The 13,578-nt window shown below is 37.9% G+C and overlaps 1 long non-coding RNA gene across 1 annotated transcript; it reads left to right on the top strand.

Moving 5' to 3' along the window:
• The first annotated feature begins 4,017 nt into the window (after positions 1-4,017).
• LOC135744034 (uncharacterized) lies at positions 4,018-7,797 on the top strand. Its single transcript, XR_010530654.1, has 3 exons — positions 4,018-4,218; positions 7,405-7,608; positions 7,746-7,797. It is a non-coding gene; the product is annotated as an uncharacterized lncRNA (long non-coding RNA).
• Positions 7,798-13,578: the final 5,781 nt, after the last annotated feature.

Raw genomic sequence — 13,578 nt, 5'->3', positions numbered from 1 at the left:
AATGGCACCTTTAAGGTGGCAATTTTAACATGCTATAATTGTGTTTATGGGGTATTTTTAGCTAAAACTTTTCTGATACACACTCTGGGAACACTAAAGACTTCTTTTACATGTTTATAAAAGTCATAAAATGTCCCCTTTAAAGATATCAAGGTTATATTTTCACATTATTTAGGATGCTTTTATGTAGGTAACACTAAATCACAAATAACGACTTGCTAGGTTTTCATCGACAGGATCACATTTCTCATCTCAAAGAAACGTGCTCTTACTTATGTAAGTCAGTCTCGGTGTGTCTAGACTCATGATCATGTGTGTGTATTAGTGCTAAAGTGTGTGCGTGTTTAGAGTAGTGGCTTTGTGATGAATTGGGTAACTATTCTATTGTCAGTGGCTGAAGATGGAAAATTAAATTATCCAGCTCTTTCTCTTTCCACCAGCTTTTGTACTCTTCTTTTCGTGCGTTCCTTTCAAAGATTTTTCTTTCTTTTCCTCGCAGCTCTCTCTTTTTCTCTGAAATGAGCCTGGCAGGTTTTGACACTCTGCTTCTGTCAGAGTTAAGACTGTAAAGAGAATTTTAAAGGGTTTGCTATGGCAGTCTTCATTCCAGAGCCTTTACCAGCATGCGGGGCTTCAATTAAAGCATTGAACTGAATAAATACAAATGTAATAAATTCGTAATTAATACGGTATTAATTATTCAGCCGAGCCCATGAGCTGAATTTGGTTGGTTAATTTAGATTGCAGATGTAAGTTGTTTTCTTGGGCTTAAGGCGTTCAGCTGAATGTTTTCCTTTCAATCAGAAGTCAATTTCGTAAACACATTTTTCATGAAATCTTGAACTGTAAGTCGATCTAGTCCTGTTATTAATATATGCGCATAAGCAATGTTTAGATTGCCATGCTCTCATAGCACCCTAAAATGGGTTTAGCTATTTCAATAATTTAAATAAGACATTTTTATTAATGCAGCAAAATACAATGACATTTGTGCCTTAGAAAATACAGTAAAAGTGAGTGACGCCCCATTGCCCAATATCAGTGAATGAACTCATTGTGTTTCTCGAAAAAATGTTGCTTATTTTCAACCCAGCGTTGGGTCAAAAAGGGACGAACCCAGCTGTTGGGTTAAATTAACCCAGAAAATGTTTATATTCGTCCCATAAATGGGTTAAAACAACGCAGCATAGGTTGAATTACAACCCAACATGCACTGTAAAAAGTATTTTGTGTGGCTGCCATTTCAACTTAATTTTTCTTAAGTTGATACAACTTGCAATTTCTGAATTAGTTCATTTCAACTTAAAATCTTAAGGTTTTACTGTCCCATCTATACAAAAAAATATTGTTTTCCTTCATCCAAATAAAAAACAATATTGTAATGGTTCAAATCTATATTTTGTAATTTGAAAAATAAACAACTTGCCTTAAACAATATTTTCTATGTCTGTAAAAACCTGGCAAAAATATATTTGTCTTGTTTAAGAAAGCCCATTAAATTAAATTCTAGTCCATTTGAATGTTTTATGAATGTTTGTTGGTTGTGTGAATGTTAGAGGAATGTTACATTCTATCATTTTCAAATTGTTATAAAACATTGCTATAAAAACACTTAAAAGGTTTAGATGTTGGTTTTGTTTCATTTAAGTCAACATTATGGTGATCAGTGTTTGATTGAGTTCAATTCTTGACTCTGAGCTTGCTAGCTTTTCCTCTAGTTGCTACAGCTTTCGAATTGTTATAAAACATTGCAATAAAAAACACTTAAAAGGTTTAGATGTTGGTTTTGTTTCATTTAAGTCAACATTATGGTGATCAGTGTTTGTTTTAGATGGATTATTGACTCTGAGCTTGCTAGCTTTTCGTCTAGCTGCTACAACTTTGTGTTTTAAACACGTTTGTTGTGGTAAAAAGAAGCCAATAATACAATAATCACAGTGGTGGTTAGTAGGGGTGCGCGGGATTAGTTGTAACACGGACTGTTTACATTGTTACACAAGGTTGAGCGTTTTGTTTTTCAGGGTTTTTTCACGCGTCCAAAAGACGATCTCCCACAAATTATTGGAAATGTATAATGTTTATCCAGGGAGTTATTGATGAACGAGTGTTTTGGTGGCATGTAAGTAAATTTTTTCATCATATGTTTTTTCGGTTTCTAAGTTTGGTGTGTAAGATACCAAATCCAATGCTATGTCATATTAATCAGTGTCTTGTTGACTAAAACATAGCATCGTTTTGAAATATGTCTGCAGCTCTAAGCAACTTTTTTGGTGGGCTTGAAAATATTTTGACCCAGCGGGGTTAATTGTAACACTGTGTTACAACTAACCCCTCAGCACTAACGATATGAAAACCGCTAACGTTAGCGTATTTCTTGCCGTTGTTTTAAATAGGCTACACACGAATGATTGCTGGCTTCCAACAAAATAAATGTGCCTGTTTTTTCAAAAATCGGGTGTCAAATTTTTTTTCATATCTTTAATATTGATTTGAATAAGGCTACGTCAAAGATTGAAATAATGAAATGAATGGCTAAAATCAGACTTTGATGCTCATTATCTCAGAATTCGATTTTTGAAACTGTAGTATGGTTATTACAGACTGGGTCAAATATAAAAAATGTTTTGTCATAATTGTGCTGCTTTTTCTCAAATATTTAGACATTTGTATCCATTTATAATTGAACTATTTTTAGAAAAGTGCTGGATGAATGAACACAGTGTGGATACCTGTATATATATTTATGTATATATATATATAAACAATATCCACTTCAAGTATATAGACAAAATAGTATTGAAATATTTGCCTTCAAACTTAATTTTTAGCAAGTGTTACAACTAACCCCCTGCCTGTTACAATTAACCCCACCTATGGGGTAAGTTGTAACGTTTGCACTTCTGTCACGTTTGGTTTAATTGTCCAAGAATGGTAAGTAAGAGAAACAAACTTCAAATTATTAATTTGTAGCAGAGATGTGTGTGTTGCTCGTGTAAAAATATAATTAATCAAACTCAAATATTTTTTGAATGATTGAGCCAAAACCAAAAAGCATTAGGTTGTTCCCCCTCTCCCCTATCCTATCTGTTTAAGATCATCAGCTAGTAAGTTGATTTATGCATTCACTGTTTGATCAAAAGTATATTTTTCTGTTAATAATGTTATAAATCTGACAGATTTTAAGACAATTTGCACATAAAAAAAGAAACCACTGTGACACACAAACATCTAGAATCAGAGTATGATTCTTAACAATAGTGGAAAAAGAAATGCTGTAATGCATGCTGGGTATAAACAAATTTCAAATCACATCCAGGATTCTCAGCATGCACTGCGGTGTGAATAAATAACCTTTTTACTATTTTCTTTGTCACAATTAATTAATACAGTGTGGTGGGTTCATTTTTTTAATTGTATGTCTTAAGCGAAATGTGCTTTCTAATGCATGCCAAAAACATTAATTCCTAAATTATCCTCTTATTATTCCAGTTTTCCTCGGATGTTGAAACGTGTGCAAGGATTCACTCCCGTTGAGAGACAAGAACATCAGTATAAAAGTCGTGCATTGCTGCAATGTCCCAAAGGTGTTTAGTGGGATTCAGATTTGGGCTTTGTTCAGTCCCATTCTTTCACACCAGAACCGGTAAACCATTCATTTTTAAGTCTCTACTTTGTGCACAAGAGTATTGCTCAAACAAAAAATCCTCTCCACAAACTTGCGACATAGTTGCATGCAATTCTCAAGGGCATCATTGCACACTCTAGCTTTAAGATTTATCACCATAAATATGAAAATTACTATGAAATTATTATTATTGTGTTATTATGAAAAGAAAACTAGAATATGTGAATGTGGTTATGTTCCCACAATAACTGTGTAAGAGCTTTCAAAGGTCTTTCTAGCAAAATATGTGTTTCCTCAGGGTAAATAAGCCTCTGGCTACCCTGAGGACCAAGTGTGTATTTGAAATGGTGAAACGAGAGCAGTTTTCTTTCGACGGGGGAAGAGAGAAACGAACGACAGCGGGACGACTCTGAAATTTGTCTCTCTCCTTCCAATTCTTCACTCCTACTCTCGGACAGGGTCCCGCGGCACAATAACTCATCTTTGAGGCCGAACAATGGCTTTCTTCTCCATCTTGTGCTCCTCCTCTGCATCTCTTCATCTCTCTCTCCCTGCATCTCTTGTTTTGGAGCTCCCAGTGACATCCCTGCCATGTGAGAACAAGAGCCGAGGGTCGAATGGAGGGAGGAGAAGACAGATCGCTCCTTTGTCCTGATGCAACTCTGCTGAATGTCAGCTCTGTTGCCATTAGGCGTGTGTGTGTGTGTGTGTGTTTTGCGGCAGCCCTGGGGTTTGATTTTGATGATGTCAGACAGTTTTGATGGGTCCATTGCTGTTGTGTGTGTGTTTGGTGACATAGACCTAATGTCAACAAATACAATGTATATGTGTAGTGGTTTGCTGCTTTTAGCTATACCCATGTTTGTTTGGTGTGTTTGGTCTTCTGGTGGTTTCTAAAAATACTGAGCATTTGTTTCAACACATCTTCCGAGAATGTGTGTATGGGTGTGTTTGTGTAACTGTATTGTATAACGCTTGTTATTTTTCTCCTGGTGTGATTCCAAGCAGGCCAACCTATTGCTTAGTTAGTACCATAGTGCTGAAGTCAAATCTCTCTAGCGTTTCATTTTTAGATGGTCAATCTGTAAACAAGTTATTGTGACTATTATATGTGACCCTGGACATCATAAGGGTAAATTTTTTTTTTTAGATTTATACATTATCTGAATAAATTTGCTTTTCATTGATGTATGGTATGGTTTGTTAGGATAGGACAATATTTGGCAGATATACAAGTATTTGATTATCTTGAATCTGAGGGTGCAAAATATTTTTAAATATTAAGAAAATTGCCTTTAAAATCTATAATTTTACCCATACAGTGTATTGTTGGCTATTGCTACAAATATACCCGTGTAACATAAGACTGGTTTTGTGGTCCAGGCTCACATATTAAAATAGTACATTTTGTATTTCGGATTTCTTAAACAGATATTAAAAGAAACTGACATTTGAGATGATCAGTTCCTGGGAATCAAACCAATTTTGTCTTAGCCACTAACTGTGCATTGAAGCACTGTACTAATACTAATGTCAGCTTTGTTGAAGTTTTGTTAGGGGTCTTTTTCTAGTTGGCTTTGCTGAAGAGTTTGGACAGATCTGAAGGGTTTTGAAATAATCCTGGATTTGAAAGTGGAAATAAGGGTTAGGGTTATCTTAAAACAAGTTGTATCAGTCATTTTTTTCACACATATAATCTTTACTGGTGAATAAAAATTGCAGTTAACAGATCATGTTTGAACAAAACATTTCTGCCAATTTACCAGTAAGAGATGTAAGATTACCAGTAATTTACTGGTAAGCAATATGTGTGAACTGAGAATATTTTTTGTTATAACGTTGCTTAAAGAATAACAATTACAACAATAACAAGAACAGCTAAACAATGGAGTGTTTTCATCTATGTCATGGTCATTGATCAGTTACCCGGATGCGCAGCCATGTTGAAGATACTCGGATGTAAACGACAGCATGGATTGCATGGTTAAAGTAGTATAGAAGACATTGTCCTACTAATTTATGATGTAGAAACCAGAGAAAAAGCTTGTGGTAGTTGCTAAATCATACAGAGAATGACTTGGTAAGCAGGAAAGGGCGCAATATTTTGATAAACTAAAGTTATTAGGCGGTTAAAGATCAATACGAGCTGGCTCTTTGGTCGTGGACTGAGAATGTTGACAACATTTGTGTTTGTTATTCCCATTTCTTAATATCTTAGTTGCTGTTTACTTGGCTAAAAGTCTGATTTTTATTTAATTTCATTATCAGTACAAGATTTACACATGTTTTTTAAAATGTTACTTCTATTACTTATTCCTTAAGTGGCCTTAGATTCATGAGAAACAAAACTTGTGGGTAGGGAAGAACGAACACGAATGTTGTCAACATTCTTGCCCTGGAAATCCTGGTTGTTTGGCCTACCACAAGCGCCTTCTTTCCTCTGACAGTTTTTATTTTTTTTTGCACTCTTCTTCTTGGTTTGTTATAACTTTTGACAGTCTGTAGTACTCCAAATGTTTTTTCTCGGTCCGAGTGATTAGTACAGCCCAAACATGACAGTAATTGACCATTTTCAGCAGCGAAAATGTGCGAGGTCCGTTCGGTTCAATGGCATTGTTTACACTCAGTATCGCCAATATGTCCGACCTCCGGATTGATGAGGTGCTGTAAAAACCCTCTATACTAGGGATGCATAACGATTAATCATGATTAATCTATAGCAGAATAAAAGTTTTCGTTTACATCATAAATGTACGGTATGTTAAAAATAAAGTGTTTTTTTAACCATAAACCACGCGAACATATTGTATTATACCAAAAGTAATGTTGTTTTTAGCAATTAAATAGGTGCACTTTAATGTTTAAGGCACCATTTACACATGATGGGGAGAACTAACTAACATTTTGAAAATATGGCTTTTTTTAATCAATTCGAAAATTTACGCCAAAATGTCTTTACGAATGATTTACACAAAATTGTTCTGCTCGTGTTTCATTGATGAGACCCATTATCTGTGAAGCCTACGTGTAAACATTACTGCTGTTCAGGATGCATGTTACGACTCAGTTCAGTTTCGTTTGCAGTCAGCTAATACAATGTTTGGTCACAAGCAACTGCGCAATTGTCAGCGTTGCCACAGAAGTGAAAACCACAAAATACGGAAAATCGTGTAAAGTTTCCCACAAACTTATCTCTGAAAGCCAATGTTGATATTTGAAATCACCTAAAGAGACACGCCCCTACCCCAATAGAATCTGGACCTTTTGATAGACCCACCCCACACATACGCAATCCGGGCAACGATGTCGGTAGTAGACACGCCCCTTACTGCTGATTGGCTACAAGTGTGTTTCGGTACTCGGCCCCACTCCCTTTTCCAAAGTGTTTTTCAAAAATCATGCACCCCGCCTTTAAAGGGAGGTTATGTTCAGTTTATGATAATAACTTTGGTACACTTTTAACCCAGCATTGGGTGAAAAAGACGAAAAAGTATAAACATTTTATGGGTTAATTTAACCCAACAGCTGGGTTTTCCCTTTCTGACACAATGCTGGGTTGAAATAATCCAGCATTTTTTTACAATGTGTATTCTTCAGTTATTTTCAAAGGATCTTTCTGCAACACACACAGCAGCAATGAAATTATTTAAAAAAATCTTTTTTTACATTATTGCACCCCTAACCTGTTTTCCATCGCACATTTTGCATTTTTCCCATCTATGGGTCATTCACACACCCGCACACATCTCTTATCTCTACTTAATTTTCTCTCTTTACAGGTTTCTCTCCAGATGTCGGTCTTTCCCTTTGCTCGTTCTACAGCTGTCAGTCAAGACCGTGTGCTTCTCATTTGGGATTCAGCTGATGGTGCATTTTGATTGGTCCTGCTGTCAATGTCGAACCCAATGTCAACAGTGCGGTCATGCTCTGTGATTTCCATCCGCATGCAACAAACATCCTTTGCCTAATGTGCTCCCATCAGTGTAATTCCTTTTTGGATTGTCTTCTTTTAAATTCTGTTTATTCTTTTGTATCTTCAACCCTTTAAGGATTTGAATATCGGTCATTGCTAATCTGGCACATTTGCAGAGATGTCTAATAAGGTCCACTGTCTCTGTAGACCTAAACCAAGTGAAGAAGGAGAGAAGGATTTGTAACCCTAGAAACAAATGGTAATGTGATTTTGGAGCAGTGGTTTATTCTTGGCATTGGGTGAAGCTGACTGGTCTTTGGGCAACATTAAATGTAATCTTTGACCACAAAACCAGGCCATTTTTTGAAAATGGAAATTTAAATAAAATCTGAAAGCTGAATAATTAGGTTTTCTATTGATGTAGGATGGTTTGTTAGTATGGGACAATATTTAGCCAAGATACAAATATGTAAAGAAAATCGCCTTTAAAGTTGTCCAAATGAAGTCTGTAGCCACAAATATGATAATCCTAAAGGATTATTAGGAACACCTGTTCAATTTCTTATTAATGCAATTATCTAATCAACCAATCAGATGGCAGTTGCTTCAATGCCTTTAGGGGTGTGGTCTTGTTCAAGACAATCTTCTGAACTTCAAACTGAATTCAGAATGGGAAAGATGAAAAAAGAGGTGATTAAAGCAATTTTGAGCGTGGCATGGTTGTTGGTGCCAGACGGGCCGGTCTGAGTATTTCAGTTACTGGGATTTTCACGCACAACCATTTCTAGGGTTTACAAAGAATGGTGTGAAAAGGGAAAAACGTCCTGTGGGCGAAAATGCCTTGTTGATGCTAGAGGTCAGAGGAGAATGGGCCGACTGATTCAAGCTGATAGAAGAGCAACTTTGACTGAAATAACCACTTATTACAACTGAGGTATGCAGCAAAGCATTTGTGAAGCCACAACACGCACAACCTTGAGGTGGAAGGGCTACAACAGCAGAAGACCCCAACGGATACCACTCATCTCCATTACAAATAGAAGAAAGAGGCTACAATTTGCACGAGCTCACCAAAATTGGACAGTTGAAGACTGAAAAAATGTTGCCTGGTCTGATGAGTCTCGATTTCTGTTGAGACATTCAGATGGTTGAGTCAGAATTTGGCGTAAACAGAATGAGAACATGGATCCATCATTCCTTGTTACCACTGTGCAGGCTGCTGGCGGTGGTGTAATGGTGTGGGGGATGTTTCCTTGGCACACTTTGGCCCCTTAGTGCCAATTGGACATCGTTTAAATTCCACGGCCTACCTGAGCATTGTTTCTAACCATGTCCATCCCTTTATGACCACCATGTACCCATCCTCTGATGGCTACTTGCAGCAGGATAATGCACCATGTCACAAAGCTCGAATCATTTCAAATTGGTTTCTTGAACATGACAATGAGTTCACTGTACTAAAATGGCCCCCACAGTCACCAGATCTCAACCCAATAGAGCATCTTTTGGATGTGGTGGAACGGGAGCTTCGTGCCCTGGATGTGCATCCCACAAATTTCCATCATCTGCAAGATGCTATCCTATCAATATGAGCCAACATTTCTAAATGTTTTCAGCACCTTGTTGAATCAATGCCACATAGAATTAAGGCAGTTCTGAAGGCGAAAGGGGGTCAAACACAGTATTAGTATGGTGTTCCTAATAATCCTTTAGGTGAGTGTATTTGCTGTAGAAAATTTACAAAATATCTTCATGGAACATGATTTTTACTTAATATAATGATTTTGGCATGAAAGAATAATTTATAATTTTGACCCATACAATAAACTGTTGGCTATTGCCACAAATATACCTGTGCTACTTATGACTGGTTTAGTGGTCCAGGCTCACAAATATATGCCTATTTTATTCTCAAGCACACAAAACGGTAGCCTGACGTTGTCATACTCAATTCTAGTCAGAATTTGAGTCTGATACCGCTCCATTGAGCTATAATTATGAGGCGTGTCTCAACCGAAAAATGCCTCTGCACTCAATTGGATAGACCTACGACCAATCAGAGCAACGGGGTGTGAGGTGTCTTTTGCAGCCTGACCGAACTGCTAGTTATTTCGCTACAATGACACTAACATTCTGATTATACTAAGTCTGAGTTAGCGAATGTACATCAACACCTACTATGTCTACAACATTTCGTTTATATCACAACATTAAGTATTTACTAAGTCATACAGTAAGACTATCTCTTACCATTTGTACGTTAGGTGAACTTCATCCACGACGATACACATTACGTTCGCTTGAAAATATTGGAACCTAGCATGTCCCTCCACTTATTCAGCAACCACGATTCTGGGCTTCCGAAAAAAAGCTGGCAACGACCGCTAATTATATCCATCTCGTCATGCACGCCGAGTTGCATCTCCGTGATAACGTTACCCATTTCAGTTGCGACCAACTTTTGCCGAATCCCGTAGGAAGGACGGCAAAAACATCAACAAATGCCTTGCTCGCGTTTCTCTGTTCCTCTTTAAAAGTCAATGCTCTGTCGATATCTTTTAGAACAGACTCAATGTCAGAATCCACACATCTGAACTCTACAGCGGCAGCCATTCAACACACGCGCTCTTTGGTGACGCGGTTCATTACGTTACTGTTGATTATCTGTCCATCATCGTATAAAGCCCGCCCTGACAATTTGATTGGTTCGACCAGCTTTGGATCTAGCATAGCAGCTCCTCAACGGAGAAACTCCAGACCGATCTTCCCGTTCTCAAAATGTTGTGGGCGGGGCTAAGATCGACTGGCACCCAGGCTAACAAAACGGCGTCATTTTTTGGAATTGTGTTGTATTTGTTAAGCAAACGTTTTATTAACTTCTTGCAGCTATCTGTCTGTAGCTTGTAAAAATCCAATTAATTGGAAGAGCACTGTAGTAGCAGTGCAAATTTCCAGGGAATACACATAAAATGTAGACCTTAAATGCACTGTAAGTCGCTTTGGATAAAAGTGTCTGCCAAATGCATAAAACTGTGGCCATACATCAGATAATAATATGGTGCTATAGTACACTCTCAGAATAAATGGTACAAAAGCTGTCACTGGGATGGTATCCTTCAAAAGGTCCTAATATGTATCATTTAGGTACAGCTATGTATACATTAGAATGTACCTTTATGTAGTAATATGCAAAGCCCAGTGACAGCTTTTGTACCTTTACTTCTGAGAGTGCATGAATATATACAACAGAATTGCCACTTCAAAAAAAAGCTCCACACCATCATCACCTTGGACCATAGTTTGAATTTGCAATTTGATTCAGTATTAAAAGAAAGTTAAAGGAATATACCAGCCAAATCTCAAATTACCCCATGTTTTATTCACCCTCAAGCCATCTGAGATACACATGTGCATCGTCTTTAAGACAAACCCATTTGTAGTTATTTTAGTAAAAGTCTTTTCTCTTTTAAAGGTTTATAATGGTTGAAAACAGAGAGAGGAAACAACAGTGGCGGCCGGTGACTTTTTTTTTGAGGGCGCTCGATGTGAAGTTCGTCACAACATGTATGTAGCCCATCATGTGTGTGGTTCGTAATTTCAAAATATGTGTTCTGCGCGTCGAGTGATCCTATGTGCATCACGTGTCTTGTCAAAAATACAGTGAGGAAAATAAGTATTTCAACACCCTGCTATTTTGTAAGTAATCCCACTTAGAAATCATGGAGGGGTCTGAAATTGTCATTGTAGGTCCACTGTCCACTGTGAGAGACATAATCTAAAAAAAAATCCAGAAATCACAATGTATGATTTTTTAACTGTTTATTTGTATGATACAGCTGCAAATAAGTATTTAAACACCTGTCCATCAGCTAGAATTCTGACCCTCAAAGACCTGTTAGTCTGCCTTTAAAATGTCCACCTCCACTCCATTTATTATCCTAAATTAGATACACCTGATTGAGGTCGTTAGCTGCATAAAGACACCTGTCCACCCCATACAATCAGTAAAAATCCAACTACTAAAATGGCCAATACCAAAGAGCTGTCCAAAGACACTAGAGACAAAATTGTACACCTCCACAAGGCTGGAAAAGGCTACGGGGAAATTGCCAAGCACCTTGTTGAAAAAAGGTCCACTGTTGGAGCAATCATTAGAAAATGGAAGAAGCTAAACATGACTGTCAATCTCCCTCGGACTGGGGCTCCATGCAAGATCTCACCTTGTGGGGTCTCAATGATCCTAAGACAGGTGAGAAATCAGCCCAGAACTACACGGGAGGAGCTGGTCAATTTCCTGAAAAGAGCTGGGGCCACTGTTTCCAAGGTTACTGTTGGTAATACACTAAGACGTCATGGTTTGAAATTATGCATGGCACGGAAGGTTCCCCTGCTTAAACCAGCACATGTCCAGGACCGTCTTAAGGCGCGTGTGCAGCAGCCACTTATATTGACAAAACAATGGCAACCAACGCTCACTATGCTAAAACTCTTGCATCAGTCCAAAGATGGCGTTTTTCCCGAAAGCTAGTTATTATAGTTTATAAAATTTGAAATGTGGATTGTATTTTTCTTACAAAATTGCATCATTACCTGCAAAAGACCTTTATTAACCCCTTGGAGCCATGTGGATTACTCTTGTGAGATATAGATGCACTTTTTCTGGGTTTAAAGTCAAAAGTTATTCCCTGATCCCCGTTTTCTATCATTATATCCAAGCAAGGATGTTTACTAAATAACTCTTAATGTGTTTATCTAAAAGAAGATGGACCTATGTATCTCGGATGGCTTGAGGGTGAGTAAATCATGGGGTAATTTTGATATTTGGCAGGAGTATCCCTTTAATGTCTCCTTTTGTGTACCACAGCGGCAGCTGGTCTGGACCTCAGCCGACAGCAGAGCAAACTAATCTTCAAACCTGGACGCTCCAAGTAGGTCTCTGCCATTAAACGACCATTCTCACGTTGATTAGAAAATGTCCTCATATTAACTCGTATATTTATATCTGCCTCAATAATATGTTCTTGTCTGTTGTACTGGAATAGTAGAAGTGGGTGAGAAACTGGAGGAGTAAAAGAATGCAAACCTTTGTCTGGATGCGGGGCGAGAAAGAAAGCTGCTCTAAATTAGACCCGCCCGCTCGCCCCATGTCTTTCGGTCTCTCGCTCGATGTATTGTTATGTCTGGAAGACGTCAGCAGAGGAGAGGAATCTGCAGTGAGGGAGAGATGGAAAAAAGAGGGATGAAGAAAGAGAGGTCTTTGTGTCATCTGCATGGTGAAAGGGCAGAGAGAGGAGAAACAGGGTCAAGAGTTGACTGTCTCTCTCCCTCTCAGTTTTTTTATTTGAAATGCTTATCATTGTATGTTTGAATATTATTTACTATAGTGTTACATGCATGAATAAAAACCTTTGCCAAATGTAAACCATAACACTTAGATGGTAGGTGTTGCCAAAAATGGCAGCTAATAAAGCCCCTCAAAATTGCTGAATACCTATGTTGAGGAAAAAAGTTGGTTCAGGGCATCTGTAACATTATCGTGGACACCCTTCACATTTAACTGTGTCATCTTCACTGTTTTGTTGACTATAAATGGCAGGTGGATGCCGTCCGGGTCAAGACAGGTGAGATGGAAAAGATCTCCGGCTCATTGTGTTTTCATACCGGCATCTCGGGTTTGTTTTGTTTATAACTCTCGGCATAAGAGAGGAAGGATTATAGACAAACGGCACTGAACCGTGACGGGATGAAAAGAAGCCAGCAGAGTATTAAAGCACGGAAACACTGAACACCAAATACAATCTGACTCACTTAAAGATTAATTTTATTGCGGTTTCACTTTGTCGCTCAAATTTGATCTTTTCTTGTTGCAGTATACTGTAATGCTTTTATTAACTAGAACACAGGGAAGATTCATTTTCAGGTTATTGAAAGAGATGAGTAAGGGAGAGGGGCCTTTTCAGAGGTGGAGCCAAGTAGATAATTAGATGGGCGGGGCTTATGTTTGGGGTGTGGTTGGGTATAAAGTACACAACTGTATAGT

The sequence above is a fragment of the Paramisgurnus dabryanus genome, chromosome 6 (genome assembly GCF_030506205.2).
Source record: "Paramisgurnus dabryanus chromosome 6, PD_genome_1.1, whole genome shotgun sequence".
Classification (NCBI taxonomy): Eukaryota; Metazoa; Chordata; class Actinopteri; order Cypriniformes; family Cobitidae; genus Paramisgurnus; species Paramisgurnus dabryanus.
This window is presented reverse-complemented; position numbering and strand designations above follow the sequence as displayed.